Below are 26835 nucleotides of genomic sequence, written 5' to 3' on the forward strand. Positions count from 1 at the left end.
TTAAAAGCTAATAGACTAACTTACCAGCTCTCTCTCTGTCTTTGTGATCCTGGAGGGCTCTTGTTGAGATGTCAGAAGCCGCAGGATAGAAATTCTTTGAATTTCTGAATCACCATTTGGAAAACTACTGCACTGAAGAGGTCACTGTGACGCTTTGTACGAGTGATAAAATGCGTACAGTATGTCATGTCTCTGAAATTTAGGGGGCTACTGAAGTGAAGTGCTAGTAACTCAGTTGTGTCCAACTCTTTGTGACCCCATGGACTGTAGCCCACCAGGCTTCTGTGTATATGGGATTTTCCAGGCAAGAATACTGGAGTGGGTCACCATGCCCGCCTCCAGGGGGTCTTCCTGACCCAGGGATTGAACCCAGGTCTCCTGCATCACAGGTGGATTCTTTACCATCTGAGCCACCAGGGGGCCCAATTAACCAGTCCAGTGGTTGTCAGCTCAAGCATGCATTGACATCACCATGCTTGTTAAAACATGGCTTGCTGGCTCCCATCCCTAGAGTCCTGATTCAGAATATGTCCAGCAGAGTTGGAAACACTGCATTTCCGATTGTTCTGAGGAGCTGCTGATCTGCATTTGGAGGAACCCACTTTGAGAATCATTGGTCGAGATAAACTGGAAAAATCATACATCTCCTGCAAAATGAGTCTCATTTCTGAATTAGAGTGATAGCAGTGAAAAGTTTTTAAAAGCATAAATATAAGGAAGTTAAAAAAGAAATTAGATATCTTATCCAAAATATCTGGTGTTGGGGGGGTTAACTGCAGAAAACCAAAGTCTCTTGATGGCAGATATTTTGAGCCTAGGTGACACTGGATGCTGTCTCTTTTTGACTTAGTGACTGCTCAGTGTTTTTTTCTTTCCAGTTTTAGAAACTAATTTTCCTGTCTCCAGTCCTCTCCTGTGACTTCAAACCCTGTAGACACTGATATGAGATTAATTCTCGCTCTAAACTGCAGTGAGAACAGCACCGCTGACTTCTTCTCGACGTGGTTGAGATGTCCTTGCTTATTTTTTAACCTTTAAAATTTCATATTGGAGCATAGTTAACAACATTGTGTTATTTTCAGGTGCATCGCAAAGTGATTCAGTTATCCATACACCTCTACCTATTCTTTTTCAAATGTCTTTCCCAATTGGGTTATTACATAACACTGAGCAGAGCTCCCTGCGCTCTACAGTAGGTCCCAGGTGGTCATCCATCCTAAATACAGCAGCGTGGACGCGTCCATCCTAAACTCCCTCTCCACCCCTTCCTCCACCCTTCCCCCTGGTAACCATAAATTCATTCTCTAGGTCTGAGAGGCTGTTTACCGTTTAGATTCCCCACCATATTTCTCTTTCTCTGACTGACTTCACGCAGTTTGACAATCTTGGTCCATCCATGGGGCTGCAAGTGGCATTATTTCATTCTTATTGTCAGGAAGGAACAACCAAATATATCTTGTTGGCCCTCCTCTCCTTACTGGCTCTCTTACCTCTTTCACCTTTAACACCTACACCTAGCAAGAGGGGCATGCAAGAGCAGTCACCTCCGCAGAAGGTCTGAGAAGCCTGGGGCTCCTACGCTTTCCTCCAGAACTGGAGAGATGTCGGCTGCCAACACTTGAAGCAGGCAGAGCCAGAAGACTCGAGCTGCTGCCAAAGAGGCGCCGATTCCTCATATGTGAGTGTCCACCCCCTGGTGCGGCTGCTCTAGACACCCACCTTTGCACTGGCCTTCCATTACTGATTATAATCACAGCCCTCTGCTTTGCTGACCCCTTGGGGCAGATGGCTCCTGATGGTGAGCTGGGATGAGGGTGGACGGCCAAGTCAGGAGAATGCACTCAGGATGCAGTCCTAAACTAGAATGAATGCCTCTGGGTGCAGCCTGGAGTGTCCTTTCCTCATCCAATCCAGGCAGGGTAACTGAAAAACAGCGCCACCTGCTTTGGAGAGTGTCTCCTGGGCCCCTCTGACCAGGACGCTGGGTAAGATGTCAATGCTCCAAGATACAGGCAGGCAGAGCTGAGAGTCTGCAGAGCAGAGCCAGCAGTCCTACTTGGGCAGGGTGCTTGCGGTGCGGGTCAGCTTGAGTCCAGACAACAGAGGGTTTTGCTAGGTTAAGAGCTGCATCTCCTGGGTGCCTGAAATGGGAAACTAATTCATATCCTCACTCGTTGCTGAATGCAGCCTTCAGCCTACACACACAGGGAACCTAACCCAAGCACACGGGGAGCTGCTCGCCCATCCAACGGCCCTGCTCATAGACAGCCCACGCTCTCCTCATTTGCAGAGTACATGGGAATGTAAATTGCTGCAGCCACTACGGAAAATGGTACAGAGATTTCTCAAAAAATTAAAAATAGAACTACCATAAGATCCAGCAATTCCACTTCAGGGAACATATACAAAGGAAATGAAGATACAAACTTGAAAAGATATCTGCCACCTAGTGCCCACAGCAACATTATTTTTATAACCAAGACAGGACAACCACATACGTTTCTATTAATAGATGAATGAATAAAGAAGCTGGAGAGACACACACAATGGAATACTACCCCACCGTAAAAACAAGCGAGGGAGCTGTACTATCTGTGTCAACACAGATGGATCTTGCTCCCGGCAATCTTGAGCACAAGTGAAGAAGAACTAAAGAGCCTCCTGATGAAGTGCAAGAGGACAGAGAAAAAGTTGACTTAAAACTCAACATTCATAAAACTAAGATCATGACATCTGGTCCCATCACTTCATGGCAAATAGATGGGGAAACAATGGAAACCATGACAGACTTTATTTCCTTGCCTCCAAAATCACAGCAGATGGTGACTGCTGCCATGAAATTAAAAGACGCTTACTCCTTGGAAGGAAAGTTATGACCAACTTAGACAGCATATTAAAAAGCAGAGACATTACTTTGCCAGCAAAAGTCTGTCTAGTCAAAGCTATGATTTTTTTTCAGTAGTCATGTATGGATGTGAGAGTTGGACTATAAAGAAAGCCGAGCACAGAAAAATTGATGCTTTTGAACTGTGGTGTTAGAGAAGACTCTTGAGAGTCCCTGGGACTGTAAGGAGATCCAACCAGTCCATCCAAAGAAAATCAGTCCTGAATATTCACTGGAAGAACTAATCTGGAGTTGAAACTCCAATACTTTGGCCACCTGATGCAAAGAACTAACTCGATGGAAAAGACCCTGATGCTGTGAAAGATTGAAGGTGGGAGGAAAAGGGAACCACAGAGGATGAAACGGTTGGATGGCATCATGACTCGGTGGAAATGAGTTTGAGTAGGCTTCGGGAGTTGGTGATGGACAAGGAGGCCTGGTGTGCTGCAGTCCATGAGGTCGCAGAGTCAGAACAACTGAACTGACTGAACTGAAGATGGACCTTGAGGGCATGATGCTATGTGAAAAAAATCAGACAGAGAAAGACAAATACTTTATGATCTCACTTATGTGGACTCAAAAAAACAAATTTAAAGAACACAAAACTTTAAGAAAAAGAGGTCAGAGATAGGAGAAAGGAGGTGGGAAGATTGGAAAAAGCCGGTCAAAATTAGAAAGTTCTAGTTAGAAGATTAAAAAGTACTAGAGATATAACATACAATCTGACGAGTACAGTTAACATTGCTGTATGATGTACTGGAAGTTACTAAGGGAGCAGAGCCCAAGTGTTGTCCTCACAAGGAAATTTCCTTTCTTTTCTTCATTGTCTCTCTATGAGATCATGGGTGTTACTGAAGCCCACTGTGACCATCAGCTGACAGTACATCATGCTGCACAACTTAAACTCATACTGATATATGTCAACTTATTTCTCAATTAAACTGGGGGAAGGGGAAAGAAAATAAAGTGTCAATCACATCTAAAAATACCTTCATCACAACATCTTGATGGATGTGGGACCAATTAGCTGCTCACCTCGTCCAGCCGAGATGACACATAAAGTGAACCCTCAGTACCTTGACATATTCTGCCTTTAAGTGGGAGGTAAAGCTCAACAGTTTTCAACATTAATAAGCATTTTACAACTATTTAGATAAAAGCCATTTATTCTACAAAATTTAAAAACTTCAACAGGATGTCAGTTTTTCAACATATTTGGTGATTTTAAAGCTATTTATACCCAGCCATTGTTATATTACTCTGCCTATATCAAATAATTGTTTTTAATGTGTGATAGAAAAGACAACTATGGCTGTATCACTTAAAATATATTGTACTCAATCCTCTTAATAACACATGGAAGAAATAGTAGTATAATGCTACAAATGAGGAAATTGAATCTGAGAATTTTGTAGTAATTTGCATCTGATAGAAATCACTTAGCAATTAGATGAGGGTCCTTATGAACCCATGCCTGTTGAATTCCAAAACCCTTTTCTTTCTAGACTTTTTTTTTTATTCTTTATTTATTTTATTTTATTTTTTAAATTTTATTTTATTTAACTTTACAATATTGTGTTGGTTTTGCCATATATCAAAATGAATCCACCACAGGTATACATGTGTTCCCCATCCTGAACCCTCCTCCCTCCTCCCTCCCCATACCATCCCTCTGGGTCGTCCCAGTGCACCAGCCCCAAGCATCCAGTATTGTGCATCGAACCTGGACTGGCGACTCGTTTCATATATGACATTATACATATTTCAATGCCATTCTCCCAAATCATCCCACCCTCTCCCTCTCCCACAGAGTCCAAAAGACTGTTCTATACATCAGTGTCTCTTTTGCTGTCTCGTACACAGGGTTATTGTTACCATCTTTCTAAATTCCATATATATGCATTAGTATACTGTATTGGTGTTTTTCTTTCTGGCTTACTTCACTCTGTATAATAGGCTCCAGTTTCATCCACTTCATTAGAACTGATTCAAATGTATTCTTTTTCATGGCTGAGTAATACTCCATTGTGTATATGTACCACAGCTTTCTTATCCATTCATCTGCTGATGGACATCTAGGTTGCTTCCATGTCCTGGCTATTGTAAACAGTGCTGCGATGAACATTGGAGTACACGTGTCTCTTTCCCTTTTGGTTTCCTCCGTATGTATGCCCAGCAGTGGGATTGCTGGATCATAAGGCAGTTCTATTTCCAGTTTTGTAAGGAATCTCCACACTGTTCTCCATAGTGGCTGTACTAGTTTGCATTCCCACCAACAGTGCAAGAGGGTTCCCTTTTCTCCACACCCTCTCCAGCATTTATAGCTTGTAGACTTTTGGATCGCAGCCATTCTGACTGGTGTGAAATGGTACCTCATAGTGTTTTTGATTTGCATTTGTCTGATAATGAGTGATTTTGAGCATCTTTTCATGTGTTTATTAGCCATCTGTATGTCTTCTTTGGAGAAATGTCTATTTAGTTCTTTGGCCCACTTTTTGATTGGGTCATTTATTTTTCTGGAATTTAGTTTCAGGAGTTGCTTGCATATTTTTGAGATTAGTTGTTTGTCTGTTGCTTCATTTTCTATTATTTTCTCCCATTCTGAAGGCTGTCTTTTCACCTTGCTTATAGTTTCCTTTGTTGTGCAGAAGCTTTTAAGTTTAATTAGGTCCCATTTGGTTTTTTTTTTGCTTTTATTCATACTCTTTCAGAACTATCTTTGGGACTTTTCCCCATTTAATTTTGCAGAAAGATAGCTGTTCCTTTTGTTGTTGTGTTAAGTACTAAATGTACTTAGTATTTAGGTGCAATCTCAAAAAAGACAGAATGATCTCGGTTCATTTCCAAGGCAAACCATTCAATATCACAGTAATTCATGTCTGTGCCCCAACCGCTAATGTCGAAGAACCTTAAGTTGAACAGTTCTATGAAAACCTACAAGACCTTCTAGAACTAACACCAAAAAAAAAAAAAAAAAAAAAAAAATTTCTTTTCATCATAGGGGGCTAGAATGCAAAAGTAGGAAGTAAGAGATACCTGAAGTAACAGGAACGTTTGGCCTTGGAGTACAGAATGAAGCAGGGCAAAGGCTAACTGAGTTTTGGCCAAGAAGCACTGGTCATAGCAAACACCCTCTTCCATAACACAAGAGATGACTCTACACATGGACATCACCAGATGGTCAATGCCCAAATCAGATTGATTATATTCTTTGCAGCAGAAGATGGAGAAGGTGTATACAGTCAGCAAAACAAGACTAGGAGCTAACTCAGATCCTGAACTCCTAATTGCAAAATTCAGACTTAAACCGAAGAAAGGAGGGAAAACCACTAGGCCATTCAGATATGACCTAATTCAAATCCCTTATGGTTATATAGTGGAAGTTGCTCCTTAGTTATACAATAAGAATTTTCCCAAAATTATTTTCCGTAAGAATAAAACTTCTACTATATATTTTGTTTATAGCCATAAACATCATACCAAAACTTAATACATGTAAAAAAGGGAATGAAAGGAAAATCCCCATAAACTTCATTTCAGTTAAACTATGAGCGTAGATGATATGCATGAAGGTTGAAAAAGACAACTGAGAAAACAGTCAGTTACACAGGAATAGGTGAAGAGAGAAGGCCCAGAAGTGGTGAAAGGGCTGACATCAATAGGTCTTGGAAAGTATCAAAATTAATATTTCATTTTGGAGATGGATTGCTTTGAAATACACATGGTATATTTTTTATTTGCCAACAGGATTCAGTGAGTCACACATAAAAGTCATAAATGCAGGAAATCATCTGAATCAGTGATGTTATCAGGATGGCTGTTCTGGCGTGCTCTCTGCTGTCTTCCCGCACTCAGGAAAGTCCAACGAAAACTACTAGATGGAAATCTACCTAATTTAACAGCTAGTAATTAAGAGAGTATTGGCACAGCAGAAAGATGCTTCGTAAAAATGCAGAAAAGACTACAGAAAGCCCCCTACATAGGAACCTTCAAGTTGCAGACTTTTAGAGCTGCTGTTGTGTGTTCTCATGTCCAGTCTCACGAGCCGGTCCATGCACCTGGGTCCACCGTGACCTGCACGCACTCTCTGCGAGTGGCTGTGCTGTTGTGTGTTCTCATGTCCAGTCTCACAAGCCGGTTCGTGCAGCTGGGTGCACCGTGATCTGCACGCACTCTGCTAGTGGCTGTGCTGTCGTGTGCTTCACAGCAGAGTGCAGAGCGCAGCAGCGCAGTGTCTTTATTAAACCCAGGGTGTTCAGAAGGCAATGGTAAAGCAGCAGCATATACACCCGATTGTGTTAGTTGAGTATCTAGGCTAACTTTGTGGGGCTTATGGACAAACTGGACTTAAGGATGAACACGCTCTCAGAACAGAACTCATTCATATGTCTGGGACTTACTGTACCATGTTAACATAAAGACTGTTAACCAGAAAAATATTAGAGTGGATCAATTAAAAATAAAAACTAAATACCACAGAAAAATCTATAAAGATTAGTTTGGAAAAATCCAGTTAATGCAGCAATTGGTAATTTTTAAAAAGGGGTTCTGATGTAGCATTGCACAGAATTCCTGAAAAATATCTTAAAAAGTAGTAATGCCTACATAAAATGCAGAAGACCCACCAGCGCAATGTCAGCATACACCATTTTTTAAAGCCACTGTGTTTTTGAAAAAAAGATTTCTAGCTCACACCATAGAAAAGTGAACAATCTCCCTATTAAATGGAAAATTCCTAAAACTTTAGAACAAAAAAACCAATAAAGCTATGGAGAAATAAAACTGGCTAAAGATAATTAGACATTTAGTAGAAAAGGAAAAAAAAATGCTGCTAAACATGTAAAAAGAAGTTCAGATTCCTCAAATTCATGTACAAGAGAAATGCAAACTAACCACATTAAATTTGCTAGACTTACTGCAACTGCCCCTTCAGTGAATCATGCCTCCAGATGATAGTGAGGTTCCCTGCACTGGGACTTTGGCCTGAGTCCTGGGAATCGCCTTGCCATTAGGACATCAGAAAATGTGACATGTGTTTGGGATTGCCTCCTGGAAGGTTCCTGCCCCCCTGTAAAAATGTTCAGTGTGGCTTTTTTGGAAATTATAGACCACATGGAGAGACACAATCCATTTTCCAAGGAGATCCAGCAGACCCAGTCCCAGGAAACCTCCAGCTGAATGTAGTTACAAGAGTAAGTCTAGGAAAAACCAGAACTGCCCAGCCACCTCCCAGAGTGACACACCATGCTGACCCATGGTTAGTTCAAGTCAGTGCCTTTGGGGGGCAGTGAAAACGTTAGTCACTCAATTATGTCCGACTCTTTGTGACCCCATGGACTGTAGCCCACCAGGCTCCTCTGTCCATGGAATTCTCCAGGCAAGAATACTGGAGTGGGTATCCATTCCCTTCTCCAGTGGATCTTCCCAACCCAGGGATTGAACCCAGGTCTCCTGCATTGCAGGCAGATTCTTCACTGTCTGAGCCACCAGGGAAGCTTGGGGCCGGGGGTTGTCACATAGAAATAGATCATCCACATCCTGAAATGCCATTTTCATGTACCGAATTGAGAGAAATCCAAAAGTTTCACAATTCACTTTAGCATAAGCTATGGGGAAAAGCAAACTCTCACATACTGCTGCTGGGATAGAAAATTCATACACTCCTTTGTAGAAGGCAATTTGGCAATACCTACTGACATTTCAAAGCTTATTCCCTTCAACCCAACAATCATATTTTTAGAGAATTATTCTACAGATATATTTACACAGGTGCAAAATTATATATGTAATGAACGTACTAGTTGATTTATGCAGTACTTGATGTAACAGCAAAAGATAAAAATAACCCAAAGGTTTATGAACTGGAGTCTGGTTAAATACACAATGGAATTATGATCTGTAAATCAATAAAAAATCAGGAATCCTTCCCTATATTTATATGGAAAGAACATAAAGACATCATTAAGTGATAAAAACATGCTGTAAAATGATGAAGAGGGCCTGCCGCATATTGTGTATAAAAAAAAGAAAAAGAAAAATCTATGTTTGCATGATTGAATGGGCATTTTAAAAACTCTGGAAGATAAACAAGTGTATCTGTGATGTTTTGTGGGTTGGACACTTGGGATTTCAGCTGATAGACAATGGGGCACGTGAGGGACTTATCTGTATTATATTTTTTTATAAACATAAATATGTATTTTGTAAATTTAAAGTAGCTCTCTGAAAAAATCTAATGTTTGCATAATATGGTGAGATGTTCTGTCTAATGAAAGGAAGCCCGTGGTTGGTACCACTTTGATGCTACTGTAAACAATACTGCAGTAAGCATTTTTGCAGGATTATCTCTGTAAGTCTTTTTTCAATCCCTCTCGTCTAGGACACCTGACTTTGGTAAGAATTCTCACCCTTTGCCAGCTTCTGCCAGCTTTTCAGGATCTCATCATAGCACATTGTTGATGCTTACAAGAGATCCCTGCACAGAACCTGTGCAAGTAGCATGTGAGACTGTGAGTCAGCTCACTGAATTAATTGTCCAATTAAGGATTCTGCCTCCATATCCTAAGGAGATGGGGATATATTCACTGTGCCAATATTCACTGTGATCCCTTTACATTTGAGTAGTGCATACAGAGGCTCCAAGACTGCTTCCTCTCCCTGGAGCCAGCATCTCATTTTTGGCAGGCCACTCTGCTGCTGCTGGAACTACTTTGGCTCAAACTGGGAGAGAGCCAGGAGTTCCTTTAATTAACCTGGGGCAGCCCCCAGAATAATGACCAGTGGGTGCAGAAATATAAATGCTCTAACTCCCTTAGTACCTGATTATGATGAATTTCAAGGCGTGATTTCCATCAGTCTACTATCCCCAGAGCCCCTCTGGACAGTGGAGGCGAAGGGCCCTCCCTGACCTTGCCTGCCATCCTTCACATCCTGGTCACCCTTCCAACTCCTTTGTTGGTTCTCCTCGATCACACTCAGTAATGAATCATTGTCACATGACCGCTCGTCTGAGGCTGTACTTCGTGGGAATCCAAAGACATCATTTATTATTTCAATAGCATTCCACTGGCCCCCTATTACACTGAAAATTATGGAGCTGTGCAAACCACTGAGGCTAGGAAATAAAGGAGCAAAATTATCAAGTATAAAATATATATATATATATATATATATGCACATTATATCTTTCGCCGAGTTTCTGGCATGCAGAATTGATCAAAGGCAAGCAGACTAGGTTGTTGAATGTACTTTTCTATTTAAGAAAGTACCAGCCCGACCTTCAAAGCCCACTGTTGTTTGATATGTGAAGCAACCCAAGGACTGCCGCGGCTGCAAGAAGAAAACTCTCCCCAGTGCCCATTTCAGAGGTGGCCATGGAGTACAACATAGAAGGAAAAACTCCCAAGAGCAAACGCCCCAAACTGTTGAAGAGAATGGTCTCCAAAGGAACGAGCAGCTACTAAATGTGCTGTGGACTGGAACTCGCCGGTGGGCCAAGACTGGGGGTGGCCAGAGTCCTTGCCCAGAAGATGTAACTGTTCTGAAGAGCAACTGCCTTTGTTCCCCATTAAACACCTTCTGCAAGGAAATGTTTTTATTACAGATATTCTCTGCCTGCTTCATTCTCCATCATTCTAAATTGGGCGAAGTAGGGGTTAAGACTGAAGCAAACTCCTTTTGTTCTAGTTTTGAGGTAGCTGAGTGATGAAAGGACACACTAACAGAAAACACCTCACAAACCCAAACATTTTAAACCTTGAATCAAAGGGAGCAACTCGATGGGACTCTGACTCCTTTGGGTAGGAGCTAGTGATTGCATTCCCGAAGAAGCTTGCAGAAGCTGGTTCTAGTTCTCCATCCATGTCTCTCCTCCTTCCGTCCTCCCACTCTCTACCTTTAGTGACAGAACCTCTCACCTTAAACGGGGTGTGGGTGCAGCATGGTCTCCCATCAAGACATTCCCAGGCCCCTGCTCAGACAGGTCGAGCCTGGAGGTTCTGACCAAGAGTACATAAATAGAAGTCGTGAGTTGACTTTCAGTTGATGCCTTCAATAAAAAGGCTATGTCTTCCTTTGTCCTTTTATCTTCTTCTTACAGCTAGAATATGCTTGTGATAGTGAGAGCTGAGGAGCATGACTATATCAGACCTGGATGACTTGTGTGACAAGAGAAAGAAATGAATCTATCGTTTTAAACCACTTTTATCTGGGCTCTTGATTTGGCTGCTTAGCTAGTATCCTAAGGAAAAAGAATAGATTTGCATGCACTCCTGAGTTTGCACTTATACTAACACATGATTCACCTTCTTACCTTTAACTAAGGGAATATCAGTTGCAAATAGAATTTAGTTCTCTAGGTTTCCCAGACCCAATACTAGCAGGCGTCTGCTTCCTTCCAGCTGTTTTGAACCTGGGAACATAAAGAAGGTGTGCATCAGTTACTTTAGGCTACCAGGGATAGATTTCCAACTTATCATAATAAACTACTACCAAAATGAGTTTCATAATGATGAACTAATGTTTCTAAGAGCTTTCTTTATATTTTCTTTTTCAATCCCAATATCTTATAAGGTATATGCTATTATTATTCCTGTTTTACAGATGAGGAAACTGAAGCAGAGAGGTAAGTCACAGCTGGGATTAGAATCCAAGAAACCTATTTCTGTTTTGCAAAGGAATTCAATTGTGTGGGGGATGGTGAGTTAGGGGATTGGGACGGACATAAACACAGTACTCTGTTTAAAATGACAACCAGCAAGGCCCTCCTGTACAGCACACGGAACCCTGCTCAGTACTCAGTGATGACCTGTATGGGAAAAGAATCTGAAAGAGTGAGCACAGGTGTGTGTATAACTGAATTGCTCTGCTGTTCACCCGAAGCCGACAAGTGTTTATTGGTGAGATGGAAGGGGTGGGTATGTTTCTGTTTGTGGTTGTGTTAGGGTCATTTTGCTTGGCTTCTGCTCCAAAGAGGTGATGAACAGCGTCAGAAGACCTCAATAAAAGAATAGTTTTCAATTTCATTCTTCCATTCCTCAGAAAGTAAGTCACCCCACTAAGATGATTTTTCTCTTAGCGTTTAGATCTCCAGCCTCCTGGAAGGGTTGACTCCCATTAAGTGGCATTACAGACCATTTCCAATGCAGAGGGCCAGCTTAACCTACTCAGGAGAAAGTAAAAACATGTGTTAAATTGAATCAGTCAGTGGGCCTTAAAGTGATGATCTGATTTAGAGTCAAAGAGATTTTCAGCAAAGGAGACAAAGAATCATGAAAGAAGTTAAGCAAAATAAATGGAATTTGCTTTAGCCTGGGAGAAGAAACATGATTATTATTGCAAAAAGGTTGTAAAGAGGAGATGAAAAAAAATCCCAAGTAAAGTTGGGAATAAGAGTACACATTAAAATCAAATGTCTTTCAATGTAGAAATGCACTGAAATGTCAAATGTACATTAATTATCTAGGATTCACTTTGATGATGTCCTCTTGTTAATTCATTTGTCAGATAGCAAAAGTTAGCAGCCCCAGAAGGAAGCCATCAAATGTGTAATAGACAGGGAGATTTGGCAGGCAGGCAGGGAAAATTTAGCCAAGCCAACACTAAACCACTTACGGAAATGTAAAACTTAAGAATGTCCAGAGTAAGTCCCAGAACTCAAGACCTGGCAGATATAGGCTCCAAGGACAAAAGTATATTTTTCACTTACATTTGCATGAATATGACTCTTTGGAAACTGACCTAATTTAAAGCAGGTTTATATGCTTGACAGTTTTCTCTTCCTTGCATAAAACATTTCATTTAGTAATAGGAAATGCTCTCTCTGGTTCTGGCTTGCAGGATGCCTCCCAAAGAATCCTACAAATGTTTTTTTCCTTTTCATTAAACACATTATTTTAGCTACGAAGACCCTTATCTAAACAAAATGCACCTGCCAACAATGACTTAATTTCCCAAGTTGCTGGAGAAAGTTGATAGAGACTTGCAAACTTCAGGGGATAAAATTTAGAGAATTCGGGGTCAGATTTGGTTACATGACACCAGACAGCTTACTTCCTATTCCCTAGTCCTTAGAGAAACAGAGATACATCCGGGCATAATGCTGACCTGTAGAATGACCACGGCACAACCTCCCGCTTCATAGGAGACCAGGACGGCTGTGTTTTGGAAGGCTCTGATTTGAGTGTTTGTAGTTCAGATAAGTGACTCTTAGGAAGATGTCCTGAATATACCTTGTCCCACAGATGCCAGTTGTTTAGATTGGGACTTGAGGAGATGTGTTATTTCTGCAGCTAAGTGAGCAGGCTGACCCAGAAAGTAGCGTATGCTCTCTGGACTACCCCAGTAGCTCGAAAGTGAGTGAGACTGACTTGACACTCATTAACTGTAACTAGGAAATGAATACTCTGAATTTAATAATTCAACGTAAAGAGGAGGACTTTAAAAAAGATCTCCTTACCTTTAAACGAAAAATTAAGATACTGATTGTGTGTTCATCTCCACAGTGACTCTTTTTCAAAGCATTAAAACTATTAACCCAGTCCTCCACATTTGTTTAAACTTTCTTTGGAGGGGAAGAAATAAATAAAATTCTCTTTATTCACGGACAACCTGATCACCTATTTAGTTAATCCAGTGAAATCTCTAAAGAGCTACTAGAACTGACAAATGACTTACCAAGATTACATGATACAAGATCAACATCCAAAAATCAACTGTATTTCTATGTACTGGCAACAAACAAGGAGTGACTGAAATTATAAAAACACTGTCATTTTTTTTTGGTCATTATTTCTTTTATTTGTTTAATCTCCATGTTTTCCAAATGATCCTTTTTTCCTACCATATACTTCATTTTGTTTCTACTCAATAGCCTTCAATAGGAAGTATTTCAAGCTTTAATGAATTTTTTAAAACAAATGTTCTGGAAACTCCTTACACCGGTGCTGTCTACTAGTGTTCTGCGATGAGGAAGACTCTGCTTCTGTGCTGCCCAGGACAGCGACCACTAGTCACATGTTGCTGTTAAATGAGCACTTGGTTGACTGGTGTGAATGAGAACCTAAATTTACATTTGAATTAACTTAAATATAAATAACCACATGTAGCTAACTAGTGGCTACAATCTTGGACATTGTAGCCTTCAGTTCAGTTCACTTCAGTTGCTCAGTGGTGTCCAACTCTTTGCAACCCCATGAATTGCAGCACGCCAGTCCTCCCTGTCCATCACCAACTCCCGGACTTTACTCAAACTCATGTCCATTGAGTCAGTGATGCCATCCAGCCATTTCTACCTCTGTTGTCCTCTTCTCCTCCTGCCCCCAATCCCTCCCACCATCAGAGTCTTTTCCAATGAGTCAACTCTTCGCATGAGGTGGCCAAAGTACTGGAGTTTCAGCTTTAGCATCAGTCCTTCCAATGAACACCCAGGACTGATTTCCTTTAGAATGGACTGGTTGGATTTCCTTGCAGTACAAGGGACTCTCAAGAGTCTTCTCCAACACCAGAGTTCAAATGCATCAGTTCTTTGGCGCTCAGCTTTCTTCACAGTCCAACTCTCACATCCATACATGACCACAGGAAAAACCATAGCCTTGACTAGACGGACTTTTGTTGGCAAAGTAATGTCTCTGCTTTTTAATATGCTACGTAGGTTGGTCATAACTTTCTTTCCAAGGAGTAAGCATCTTTTAATTTCATGGCTGAAGTCACCATCTGCAGTGATTTTGGAGCCCCCAAAAATAAAGTTTGACACTGTTTCCCCATCTTAGTTTTCTGAATGTTGAGCTTTAAGCCAACTTTTTCACTCTCCTCTTTCACTTTCATCAAGAGGCTTTTTAGTTCCTCTTCACTTTCTGCCATAAGGGTGGTGTCATCTGCATATCTGAGGTTATTGATATTTCTTCTGGCAATCTTGATTCCAGCTTGTGCTTCTTCCAGCCCAGCATTTCTCATGATGTACTCTGCATAGAAGTTAATTAAGCAGGTGACAATATACAGCCTTGACATACTCCTTTTCCTATTTGGAACCAGTCTGTTGTTCCATGTCCAGTTCTAACTGTTGCTTCCTGACTTGCATATAGGTTTCTCAAGAGGCAGGTCAGGTGGTCTGGTATTCCCATCTCTTTCAGAATTTTCCACAGTTTATTGTGATCCACACAGTCAAAGGCTTTGGCATAGTCAATAAAGCAGAAATCGATGTTTTTCTGGAACTCTCTTGCTTTTTCGATGATCCAGCAGATGTTGGCAATTTGATCTCTATATTGTAGCCTGGAGGACCAGAAAACTTGCCAGCAGAAATTTAGCAAGTGTGAGTGATTGTTGATTTCATATGTCAATTGAAAGAAGCTGTCCAAAGTGTTGAAACTGATATTTCAACTGGAGGGGTGTTCAAGTGAGAAGGGTTCATGGAGCTTAAAAGTATAATTTTTTTATCTAGCCCAATCAGGGTGTTTGGCAGAAACTATCTGTATTGATCAAAGAGGGGGAATTTCTGTAAAAGCTGTAGGGAATGCTACAGAATGAAAGCAAAGACTAAGTAACCAGCAGGGGACAGCTTCCAGTGATGGTCCAGAGAAATGAGCAGGAGGAGGAAATGGACAGTCTCTCCTGGAACGTCCCATTGGGAGGGGAGTCCTCCAACTGTGTTCCTTCCTGGAGTTTCTTCCCCAAACTCAAACTCCGGGTACAGGTAGTCATATTGGGCTGGTTTGGATCCTATAGCATTCTTTTTTCAGGGAAAGTCAGATACCTAGATTGAGAGTTGTGTCGTTAACTGTCCTGAAAGAAAATTCCAGAAAAAAGAGGGTACAAGTCCTTTGTTGCTCAGTCCTGTCTGACTCTTTGTGACCCCGTGGACTGCAGCCCTCCAAGCTGCTCTGTCCATGGGTTTTCCAGGCAGGAATACTGGAATGGGTTGCCATGCCCTCCTTCAGGGGACGTTCCCAGTCCAGGGATCGAACCCAGACCTTACTCATTGCAGACGGATTCTTCACCAGCTGAGCCACCAGGGAAGCCCCCCCAAAAAGGAAAGGGCAATCAATAATAGATGTCAATTTTCATGAACTGGCAAGTGTAATATTTAATACATGCCCCGTTCCATGTTTCAGATTTGCCCCACAACAAAGACTTCTCCATCCTCTCGGCTTTCGTATTTAGTATGTATGCATGCTCAGTCATGTCTGAGTCTTTGCGACCCCATGGACTGTAGCCTGCCAGGCTCCTCAATCCATAAGATTTTCCAGGCAAAAATACTGGAGTGGATTGCCATTTCCTCTTCCATCTTTTTTGTATATTTTAATTCCAAATGTCAAAATATATATATTGAGCATTTATCATGTTAGGTCATTTGATATACACAATTTAAGTCCTACAAAAAAGTTTTGAGGGAGGTATTAAATTTTTCCATTTTTCACAAGAAATTTTGCTCTCAACATCTTAAGTAACATGTTTGATTTTAGAAAGAAAGAAACATCTAGTCCATGCTTGAAGTTATTGCATACAAGGCCATTTATTTATTTATTTATTTTTGCAAAAGGCAGCACCAAATAATTAAATATTGTTAGGCATGGATGAGATGGTCATCTTCTTTATTTTACAAATGAAGACTCTGACAGACTAAAACTGCATTTTCCAGTGGCTATGAGCCACATGTGGCTAGAAAAACTTGCAATGGAGTTGGTCTGAATGGAAATGTACTGGAAATATAAAATACTCTATTTTACAGATTTATAATAAAAAAATGTAAAGTATCTCAATAATCTTGAAACATTTTATGTTTATATGATAATATTTTATATATGTGGTCAATTAAAATAGATTTAAAGTTAACTTCACATGCTTGTGTGCATGCTAAGGCACGTCAGTCAGTCGTGTGTGATTTTTTGTGACCCCGTGGATTGCAGCCCCCCCAGGCTCCTCTGTCCATGGGATTCTCCAGGCAAGAATACTGGAGTGGGTTGCCATGCCCTCCTTTACCACTAACACCACCTGGGAAGCCCCTAATTTCACATATTTCTTTTAAAAACGTTTTAATGTGGCTACTAGAATATTCAAGAATACATATAAGGCATGTATTTGCTGCTTGGTTGATTGGCCAGCGCTGGTCTAGGTTAAATGACTGGCCAGGCTCTCACAGTGAGGCAGTGGCCAGGTTGGACTGAAGCCTGGCTTCCTGGGATCTTCCCCCGTTCTGCTGGGCTGCAACTGTGCTTCACCCGGCTTAATTACTACTTTTTTTTTTTTCCTGTTGGCATTACAGGGAACATCTTCCTGTCGCTTTTTAAAATATTGTACCTCACAATTATACAAATGTGCTTAGGCCTCTGTTATTATAATTAAGAAACCATAGTCCAACAAAAACACTGGACAAAGAGGTATTATTCCAATCCATTCTTTTTCCAAATCGAAGGAGATGGCATCCCTTTAAGGACACTTGACCCTAAACTATCTATAGACTGTTTTCTTGTCTGCTTTTTAGTTTATTTTATTGGAGCATAGTTGATTTGCAGTGTTGCATTAATTTCTCCGTTACAGCAAAATTATTGTTATACATACAATACATTCTTTTTTTCATATTCCTCTCCATTATGGTTTGTCACAGGATACTGAGTATAATTCCCTGTGCCGCACAGCAGGACCTTGTTTATCCGTCAGACATATAATAGTTTGCATTTCTAATCCCAGACTCCTGGTCCATCCCTCCCCATGCGCTCTCCCCCTCGAGAACCACCAGTCTCTTTTCTAGTATAGCTTGTTGTAAATATCATCCCTGAAAACATTAGATGTTGCCCCTTTCTGCTCCCTGCCTTGGAGACAGCAGGAGTGTAGCAGGGTCACAGCAGCTGTTGAGGTTTACATCTATTGATACTAATTTAAAAATCAACCTACTTGCTTTACCCCCTCTCTTCCTCTGCATTATTATTTGGGAATCTTCAGAAGTAATTGCCTTTTCCTGCAAGAGGCCGCGGATGGAGTCCTACTTTGCCCGTGACCAGACTTCTTGGTCACCTCTTGTCATCTAAGAGCTGGGCATCCTGCTTCTTTTAGGAGAAAGAGCAACAGCATGAGGTGACTAGGGAGGATTTAGTGACAGAGGACCAGATCGTTTGCTGGCATCACCAACTCGATGGACATGAGTTTGAGTAAGCTCTGGGAGATGGTGAAGGACAGGGAGGCCTGGTGGGCTGCAGTCCATGGGGTCGCAAAGAGTCCGAAACGACTGAGCGACTGATTGAACAACAATGACTCCTCCAGCCTGGAAACAGGAACTCTCCATGCAGAGTGATAACAAAACAGTCAGCTGAGATTTCAGTGTTTAAATTCATTGACCCCACCCTAGAGATTGGTGAGAGGTGAGAGCCTTTCTGATGTTTTACATGCCACTCCTCAACCCAGCTCTGCTTTCAGGAGACTGAGGGAACTAACCTACACATTTGTCATTACTTAGAGAGGAATTTGAAGTTTATCTATGTATTAAAACACTGCTTATCTCACAGATAATTTTTAAAATGTGCTATATACCTTTGGGTAAATATTTAACAGTATATACTTATATTCTCAAGAAGACATGAAAGCCTTCTGCAATTGTTGCTGCAAAAGATAAAACCTCCAGCCAGGAATGTCCAGCCTCTCTGTGAGAATCATCGCGGGGAGTCTCCAGGCATGGCAAAAGACAGATCTGTGTTTGAAGGTCTACAGTGTCAGCTTCCACCTAAACACCCTCAGCCAGGTCCTGTCCATATTTAGGTGCTCATTTTGTGATTTTTCTTTTTTTTTCTTGGTCACACCACATGGCATGACAGATCTTAGTTCTCCCCCCCGGGGATCAATCCTGCACCCCTGAAGTGGAAGCACAGAGTCTTAATCAGTGGATTGCCAGGGAAGTCCCTCTGAGGTTATTTTAATCTCTCTTTTTTACCTGAAACTCAGAGAAGCAAAGTATATTTCAAAGTTGTGAAACTACTTAACACTAGAAAATTTAACACTTGTTATCTGACTCAAAGTTTTGTCCAGCTTCTTTCTACTATACAGAAAATGTTCCTTCAGCTCCATGTGTATGTGTGTATATATACACACAGTTTTATATTATATATACAACACATCAATGCATTTAATATACACCTCCAGTAAATTTAATTTGTTGTTATCCTCACTCTTTAATCCCAAATAACTATGAAGAAAATAATATTATTCATGCTGCCCTCTTGCTAAGAACAGCTTCCTTGTTCTGCACTACCCATTATTTCTAACATTGATAGAAGTGAAAGGAAAAACAAGAGAGAGCGCAGCCTTTAATATGTTTATCCCATTTGGCTGTCACTTCCTCAGAAAAGAAACCTGTGCTTATAAAATACTATGATTATAAGGGAATGTCTCACAGTTACACTTGACTGGTTGAAAAGTCCTCTTGCTGCATCAGTCTGAGCCAGTCTGTGAGTCAGGCTCACAGAAAGTCAGCAGGAAGTGAGGAGAAGCTTTGGGAATATACGCAATGCAATCGCCCACTCCCTTTACAGGAGAAAGAGCGGCCTCAGGGCTAAGCTTGCCTTGGGCTACGTTGAGACTTTTGATTCGGAGATGCAGACGCTAAGTGACCTTACAGGAGACAACACTCAAAGCAATAAATGTCCAGTAGCAAGTGTGATGTTTCTTTTAGCAATGTACTAGCAAAAAATATTTTAATATGGCCATCAAAACTGAGATTGACAATCGAAGATCCTAGAGCACACTGACCAACGGGGCTGGTGCTTTGAATGAAAGAGTGTTTAATTCCAACTAGAGTAGGATTTCCTGAACTAATAGAAGTATCACGTTATTACTGTATTTGAAAATATGTGGTCATTGCTCTTTTTGTTCTTGGCTCTGTTAGGATTTGATACTACAGATCTTTTTCAGGTTAAGTTTCACAGGTTATTTTTATCATTTAAAATATGAAAATTTACATTTAAAAAACTAAGTACTTTCAAAGCATATAAGTTGGTATTTCTTAATTTGCTTTCTTTAAGCCGTCAGTGCAGAAAGTCCTCTGTGTTACACCAGTCAGGGGCATCATCCGATGGAAGCTGATAATGAGGAATAAAAAATTAGAAAGAGCTTCACAGTTTGCCTAAGACACCCACGATAGAGATACGCTGAGAATATCAGCCGGTCGTAGTGTCCACCTCTGACATGGAACTCTAGGGAGGAGAGCAAGAGAGTGTGAGTGAAAAGGGAACTGAGCTGAACTCTAAACAGTGAGAAACATGTGCCTCCCTCCCAGACACAGCCCTCCCTGCCTCCTTGTCTCCTAGAATGTGTGTCCAGCCGAAGCAATGCCTGTCAGAGGAACCGATGCTCACGTGGCATTTATCCGCACCAGGTGTCCAGTTGCCCCTACCAGAAGCGTGGGCATCATCGAGTGAGCAACTGAAAATGTTCCTGACAGAAAGCTCAGGGTAGAATTCTACAGGGATCCATCCTTTTCTGGCAAGGGGTGGCTGAAGGAGAGGCAAGAGAATTTCAATGAATAATTTACATTAATTCCCGAGCATGACTCATTTGGCACAGTCTCTTTAAGTCAGTGAGGGGATGTCAGCATTCATTGCTGAGATCGCATCTTCGCTGCGGTTCCATTAATTCATTTTCATTTTTTTTCAATGACGATATTTTAGAACCTCTTTGCAGAGAGCAACCCCTGCAACCATGTGAGCCATTTTCTAAAAGAAGGTGTGGTCTTTCTGTGTTGCTCCTCCAAGAATCCTATCAGTGAAATTGACCTGGTCAAAACTTACTTTTTTTTTTTTTTTTTTTTTTTTTTTGCTGTGGACCACTTTTAAAGTCTTCACTGGATTTGTTAAAACATTGCTTCTGTTTCATGCTTTGTCTGTTGTTTGCATTTTCCTCTCAAGGCATGTGGGATCTTAGTTCCCCAACCAGGATCAAACCTGCTCCCCATGCGTTGGAAAGCAAAGTCCCAAGCAGTGAACCACCAGGGAAGCCCCCCTAATGTTTTTTCATAGGTTTATTTCTGTATTTAATCTTTGGCCGTGCACACAGCCTCTCTCTGGTTGCGGGGGTCTGGTCTGCTCTCAAGCTGTGGCGCTCAGCCTTCTCACTGCAGTGCCCTCCTTGCAGAGCGCAGGCTCTAGAGCGCTGGCTCGGTACTGGCAGCTCGCAGGCTTAGTTGCCGTATGTTAGGCGGGGTCCTTGTGGACCTGCGATCAAGCCCATGTCCCCTGCATTAGCAGGCTGACTCCTAACCACTGGACTACCAGGGAAGCCCCACAATTCTTGATATATTATTTTTCTTCTTCTTTGTTTCCCTGACATCTACTAACAACTGGATCACACAGCTTTTGGGTTCGGGACTTAATGGAGTCATCTCCAGCCACAAAGTAACACCATTTACCTGTTCATGGGTATTCATAAAAATCCTTGTTCAAATCTTGCCCTTGTATCTTAAGAAGACAGTCTTTTCATTTCATGTGATAAGAAGGGAAATCCACATATAAGCATTGGTGCTGAACTTAATGGATGCTTGTCAAATCCTACCCTTGCCCAATCTTGTTCCAATCTGACCTCATGCAGCTTAAAGATAATTTTATTTCCTTTTTTTTTTTTAATTTAGGTATAGTTGATTTACATTGTGTTAGTTTCAGGTGTATAGCAAAGTGATTTATTTATACATATATACATGTATATTCTTTCTCATATTCTGTTCTGTTGTAATTTATTATAAGATATTAAGTATAGTTCCCTATGCTATACAGAAAGACCTTGTTTTTCTCTATTTTATACATAATAATGTGTATCTGTTAATCCCAAACTCCACATTTATCTCTCCTTCTGCCTTTCCCCTTTGGTGCCCATAAGTTTGTTTTCCACGTCTGTGAGTCTGTTCCTGTAAATCAATCCATTTGTACTTTTCTCCTTCTCCTGTACTTCTTGTAGGAATACAACTGAACAGTTTAACTGAAGCCAAGACAGAAAGGAGGAAGGGCTTGAAGCAGCCTAGGGAATTTCCAGAGAAGAGTTGTTCTCCGAAAATCTGAAATTGTCAAAGCAAAATAGTCTGTTAGCCCTTGCACACATCCACAAACAGCCTCAGGATTTGAAGAGTCATAGGTAAAAGAGGAATCAGAGGCAGCAGGAAGGTTTATTAGTATGTTTGTAGCATCCAGACCTGTTGTAAATTTTTAAACTAGTGGGCTTCGCAGGTGGCAGTGCTGGTAAAGAAACCGCCTGCCGGTGCGGGTGGACTTGGCTTAGGTCCCTGGCTGGGGGAGACCCTCCGGAGAAGGGCATGCACCCCTCTCCAGCGTTCTTGCCACAGAGAGAAGAGCTTGGCGGCTATACTCCACGGGGTTGCAAAGAGCTGGACACAACTGAAATGACTTAGCACACACGCATCATCTGACCTATTGTAAATTTTTAAATATGGAAATATTCTCAATAGGCTAAGAAAAAAATTAGAGCAAAAGTATCATCCTGGGAATTCCCTGCAGTCCAGTAGTTAAGACTTTGCTGTCCAAAATTGCGTTAGTTTCTGCCATACAAAGCAAATCAGGCATATATATATATATATATATATATATATATATATATCCCCTCCCTCTTGAGTCTCCCTCCCCCTCCAATCCCACCCCTCTGGTCACAGAGCACCAGACTGGGCTCCCTGGTTAGATGGCAGCTTCCCATTGTGCTGTGCTATGCTTAGTAGCTCAGTTGCAGACTCTCTGTGACCCCATGGACTGTAGCCTGCCAGGCTCCTCTGTCCATGGACTTCTCCAGGCCAGAATACTGGAGTGGGTAGCCTTTCCCTTCTTCAGGGGATCTTCTCAACCTGAGATTGAACCCAGGTCTCCCACATTGCAGGCGAATTTTTTGCCGTCTGAGTCACCAGGGAAGCCCAAATATACTGGCGTGGGTAGCCTAACCCTTCTTCAGGGGATCTTCCTGACCCAGGAATCAAACCAGAGGCACCTGCATTACGGGCAGATTCTTTACCATCTGAGCTACCAGAGAAGCCCAGCTTCCCACTATCTATTTATACATGGCAGTATATACATGTCAATGGAAGCAAGCAAAGTTGCTTCCATTCATTCATGGAAGTTGCTTCCACAAAGTAACTGGCTTCCAATTAAAAAATAAATTTTAAAAAATGTCCTAAAAATATTCTAAAAAAAGATTCCACCTTCCAGAACAGGAGGTATGCATTCAATCCCTGGCTGAGGAGCTAAGATCTCACATGCCTCTCAGCCAAAACACCAAAACATAAAGCAGAAGCAATATTGTAACAAATTCAATAAAGACTTAAAAATAAATGGTCCACATTAAAAAATCTTTATTAAAAATTAATGTTATCCCAATTCAGATTTCACACACCTTCTCTCAACAACAGGAACGCCTCTTCCGGACTATCAAAGCTGTTGCTGCGCTGCTGCTTATTCAGTTGTGACTAAACATGGACTGTAGCCCACCAGGCTCCCCTTTCCATGGGGTTTCCCAAGCAAGAAGACTGCAGTGGGTGGCCATTTCCTTCAGGGGATCTTCCCAACCCAGGGATTGAACCCACATCTCCTGTGTCTCCTGCTTGACAGGCAGATTCTTTGCAACTGAATCACCTTGTAAAGGACAAGGTGGGACCTTTACAGGCAGGGACAACTTCATTTCCTTCTGAGCAGACAGACATGTAGGTACTTTATTCAATATTGGTACACTGCATACACTCCTCTTGAGAGAAATTTGCAAAGCGTTAATCTTTGTGATCAATTGAACAGCTCCTAAGACAAGATACCATATAGGGTGAAATCAACAAGCCCATCATCATATGTCCCTCAAACCTCTTGAGCAATTTGCACCTTAGTTCTTAATGCTACTCGATTGTTAGCTCCAATATTTTTGAGATCATGCCATAGTTGCACGTGAATAAATCTCCTAGTTTCCTTGTTCATGACCTTAAAGATAGATAATCTGAAGCCCAGTGCACCTCAGCCCCAGCCTTCAGACAGGTAGGTAGATTTTGGAAATTTCAAGCTTCAGTTTCAACCCCTCATATCTCTTCACCGAAATGAAGCTCCTCTCCCACCCTGCTGATTGGATTGAATTTTAGGAACATCCACTCTGGATACCTTAAGTTCTCTACGTTCCTGCCAGGCTCTTGAGCAGCAGGGAAGGGCAAATAACATTTTGATGGTCTAAGAAGATTCAGGGACTACAAATTTAGTTCTTAAGGTGTGCTCAATAGGCCTGTGATGATGTATGCTGCTGGCGTCTGGTGTGTTCCTCCTGAATGTATCATTGTGTCTGATCTGGACCTGGGTGAACTCTAAGTGATTCAGTGCTCTCTGTTTTCTGGGAATAATGTATGGGGTCATCCATTTTGAGATTCAGAGGGAGATTGTTGTCTGTGCACAAATGAGCAGTTGCCAGGAGTGCCACTCAAGGCAGAGGATGATTTTTATCGATCCATCTCAGAAGAAGAGAGCTTGTGTTCTTTGGTGTCAGAAGAAACACTGGCTTCATTTAATCATGGAAGGGAAATTTGCTCACAAACCTGTCCTCAGGACAAGTTCACAGCTTTGGAAAGTCTAAACATATCAAAACTGGAGGACGGGGTGGAGTGTGAGTAAATTAGGAGCTTGGGATGAACACACACACACTACTATGTATAAAATAGATAAGCAACAAGGGCCTACTGCACGGCACAAGGACTCTACTCAATATTCTGTAATAACTCGTATGGGAAAAGGATCTGAAAAAGGTTGGATACATATACATGTATAACTGACTCACCTGAAACCCATACAACACTGTAAACCAGCTATACTCCAATAAAATTAAAAACTAAACATACTAGCTTGATTGGTCCCATGCCGCAACAGTAAAGGCAGTGATGGGGAGGAGAAGTGTAGGAGAGGAATACCGACAATAAATTTTAAAAAGACAGCACTTTTTATACACTGGGCTCCAGAATTCACATGCGGAGAAAGAGCTTTTCCATTTAGGATGAGTGACTTTATCTCTAGGTTTGTCTTTCATCCTCAGACGGAAGACAGGGTAGTCCCAGAGAAGCAGAACTGTTGTTCTCTCTCTGATGCAGGGAGCTTCGAAGAGTCAAACTGCTGGTGGCCTTCATTCCTGCAGATATCCTCAAATATCTGCCAACCCTAGAGACAATGCTATCTCTCCTCCTTTTCTCTGATTCCAAATCCCCACAGCCTGGTATAAATGCAAGGGGCACTCAGGTGGAGAGGTGGGTAAACACTGCTGACACCCAAACTCACGACACTTCTGGTGTGGGCAGCACGTGGGACAGTCGGCCACGTCCTGCCACCTCCGCGGGCTTTTCTGTTGATCTTTACACTTGGAAGTTCATTTGCTGTGTTTTTTCTTTGTGACTTGTCCTTCATACATTATTCATACAAGTAATTACTGAATATGCAGTCTTCTTTTATTGTTATTTCTCTCCTACCCTAAAAACCCCCAAACGCTTTCCACAGTGAGTTTCGTTTACTTAACCTTGACTCCGCAGTCAGACTTTTTGAAACGGTGATGGCAGGGCATTTGACACCCACTCACTGTCTCCCAATCTTCACTTTCATCTCGCCTCAGCATCCGGGAATCTGAATTCTTTCTTGTCCACACTATTCAAACCACTCTTACCAAGGTAACTGCTCCCTGCCTAGCTTCGCGGCCCTCAGACCTGCATGGAAGGATGGGGTATGGTTTTGATGTCCACACCTTTGGAAATGTTTCTGCTCCTTTCTGAATCCATGATAACACTTGTATCTGGTTTTCCTTTGAAATTTTCCTTCAAACTTTGTATGTTGTGATCTCAGCTGATTTCTCTTTCTTATCCAGTCTTCTCTTTACGTTACAATTTTCTCCTATCTTTACACTCTGAGGAATCCTGTGCATGCAATTAACCCCTCTTGAGATCCAGACAAACACACTTACCTTACACGAGGCATCTCCAAAATTCAACTTTTCAAGTTCTCCATAAGCTCGTCACAGCTCACACATTTCCTTTCACAGTTAAAGGCAAAGCTGTTTGGCCAGTTGTCTCAGATAAAAGTAATTCACGGTCCTGCAAACCCTTCTCTTTATTAATCTTTACATGCAGCTTCTCATAGAGCTTCTATGTTGGTAACATCCATGAGCTCCACTGCCCTATGCTTCAACAACTCTTGCCTGGATCTGGATTATTTTGAGTTTCCTAACTTACTTCAGAATTAAGTAACTTTATCCTGCTTCCAGAGGCATGGCTACCATATTGTAATTCATACCAAAAAAAAAAAAAAAATGTTACCCCTTAGAAAAACTATTTACATGGCAGACACCATAGATTCTTACATTTTATTATGGCGGATTTCCATCAGATGATTAAGTACTCTGTTGTAACAAAATCAATATACTGATAATGTTCCCAATGTGTGGAAGAAAAGTGACTTAAGAAAGGAATGTCTTATGCCTCTTGCACACGGGTGCCACGTGAAATAGTTGATGCTGTAAAAAGTTAACTTTCTAGAATGTAGAATTGCAGCATTTCTCTGGTTAAGTCTTTAATTCTTGACATTTGTAGGATAGAGTCTAAACTCCTTAGCAAGTTGTACAAAGCTCTGGACACTCTGGCCCAAGTTTATCCAAGTATACCTTTCATACTCACTTTGTACTTCAGAGCCATGTGAGGGTTTGGGGTCACAGCTCTTCTGTTTTATCTGCTTGGACTCTCTCCAACTCCTCCCACCTTACTTTCTACCCACTTATCAAAATATAAGTCAAAATTTATCTTCCTGATAAGATACTCTCAGGTAGTATTTATTAATTCCTTCACCTATACACTTATATTTAACATTATAGACTGTAAAATTGTCTGGAATTTAATTAACTGTATTGTAGGTTGGACTTAGCACATAGATACAATCATACAAAATTGCCATCAAAAAACGGTCAACTGTTAGCAATTTCCTATG

This window comes from Bubalus kerabau, chromosome 2 (genome assembly GCF_029407905.1).
Source record: "Bubalus kerabau isolate K-KA32 ecotype Philippines breed swamp buffalo chromosome 2, PCC_UOA_SB_1v2, whole genome shotgun sequence".
NCBI lineage: Eukaryota > Metazoa > Chordata > Mammalia > Artiodactyla > Bovidae > Bubalus > Bubalus kerabau.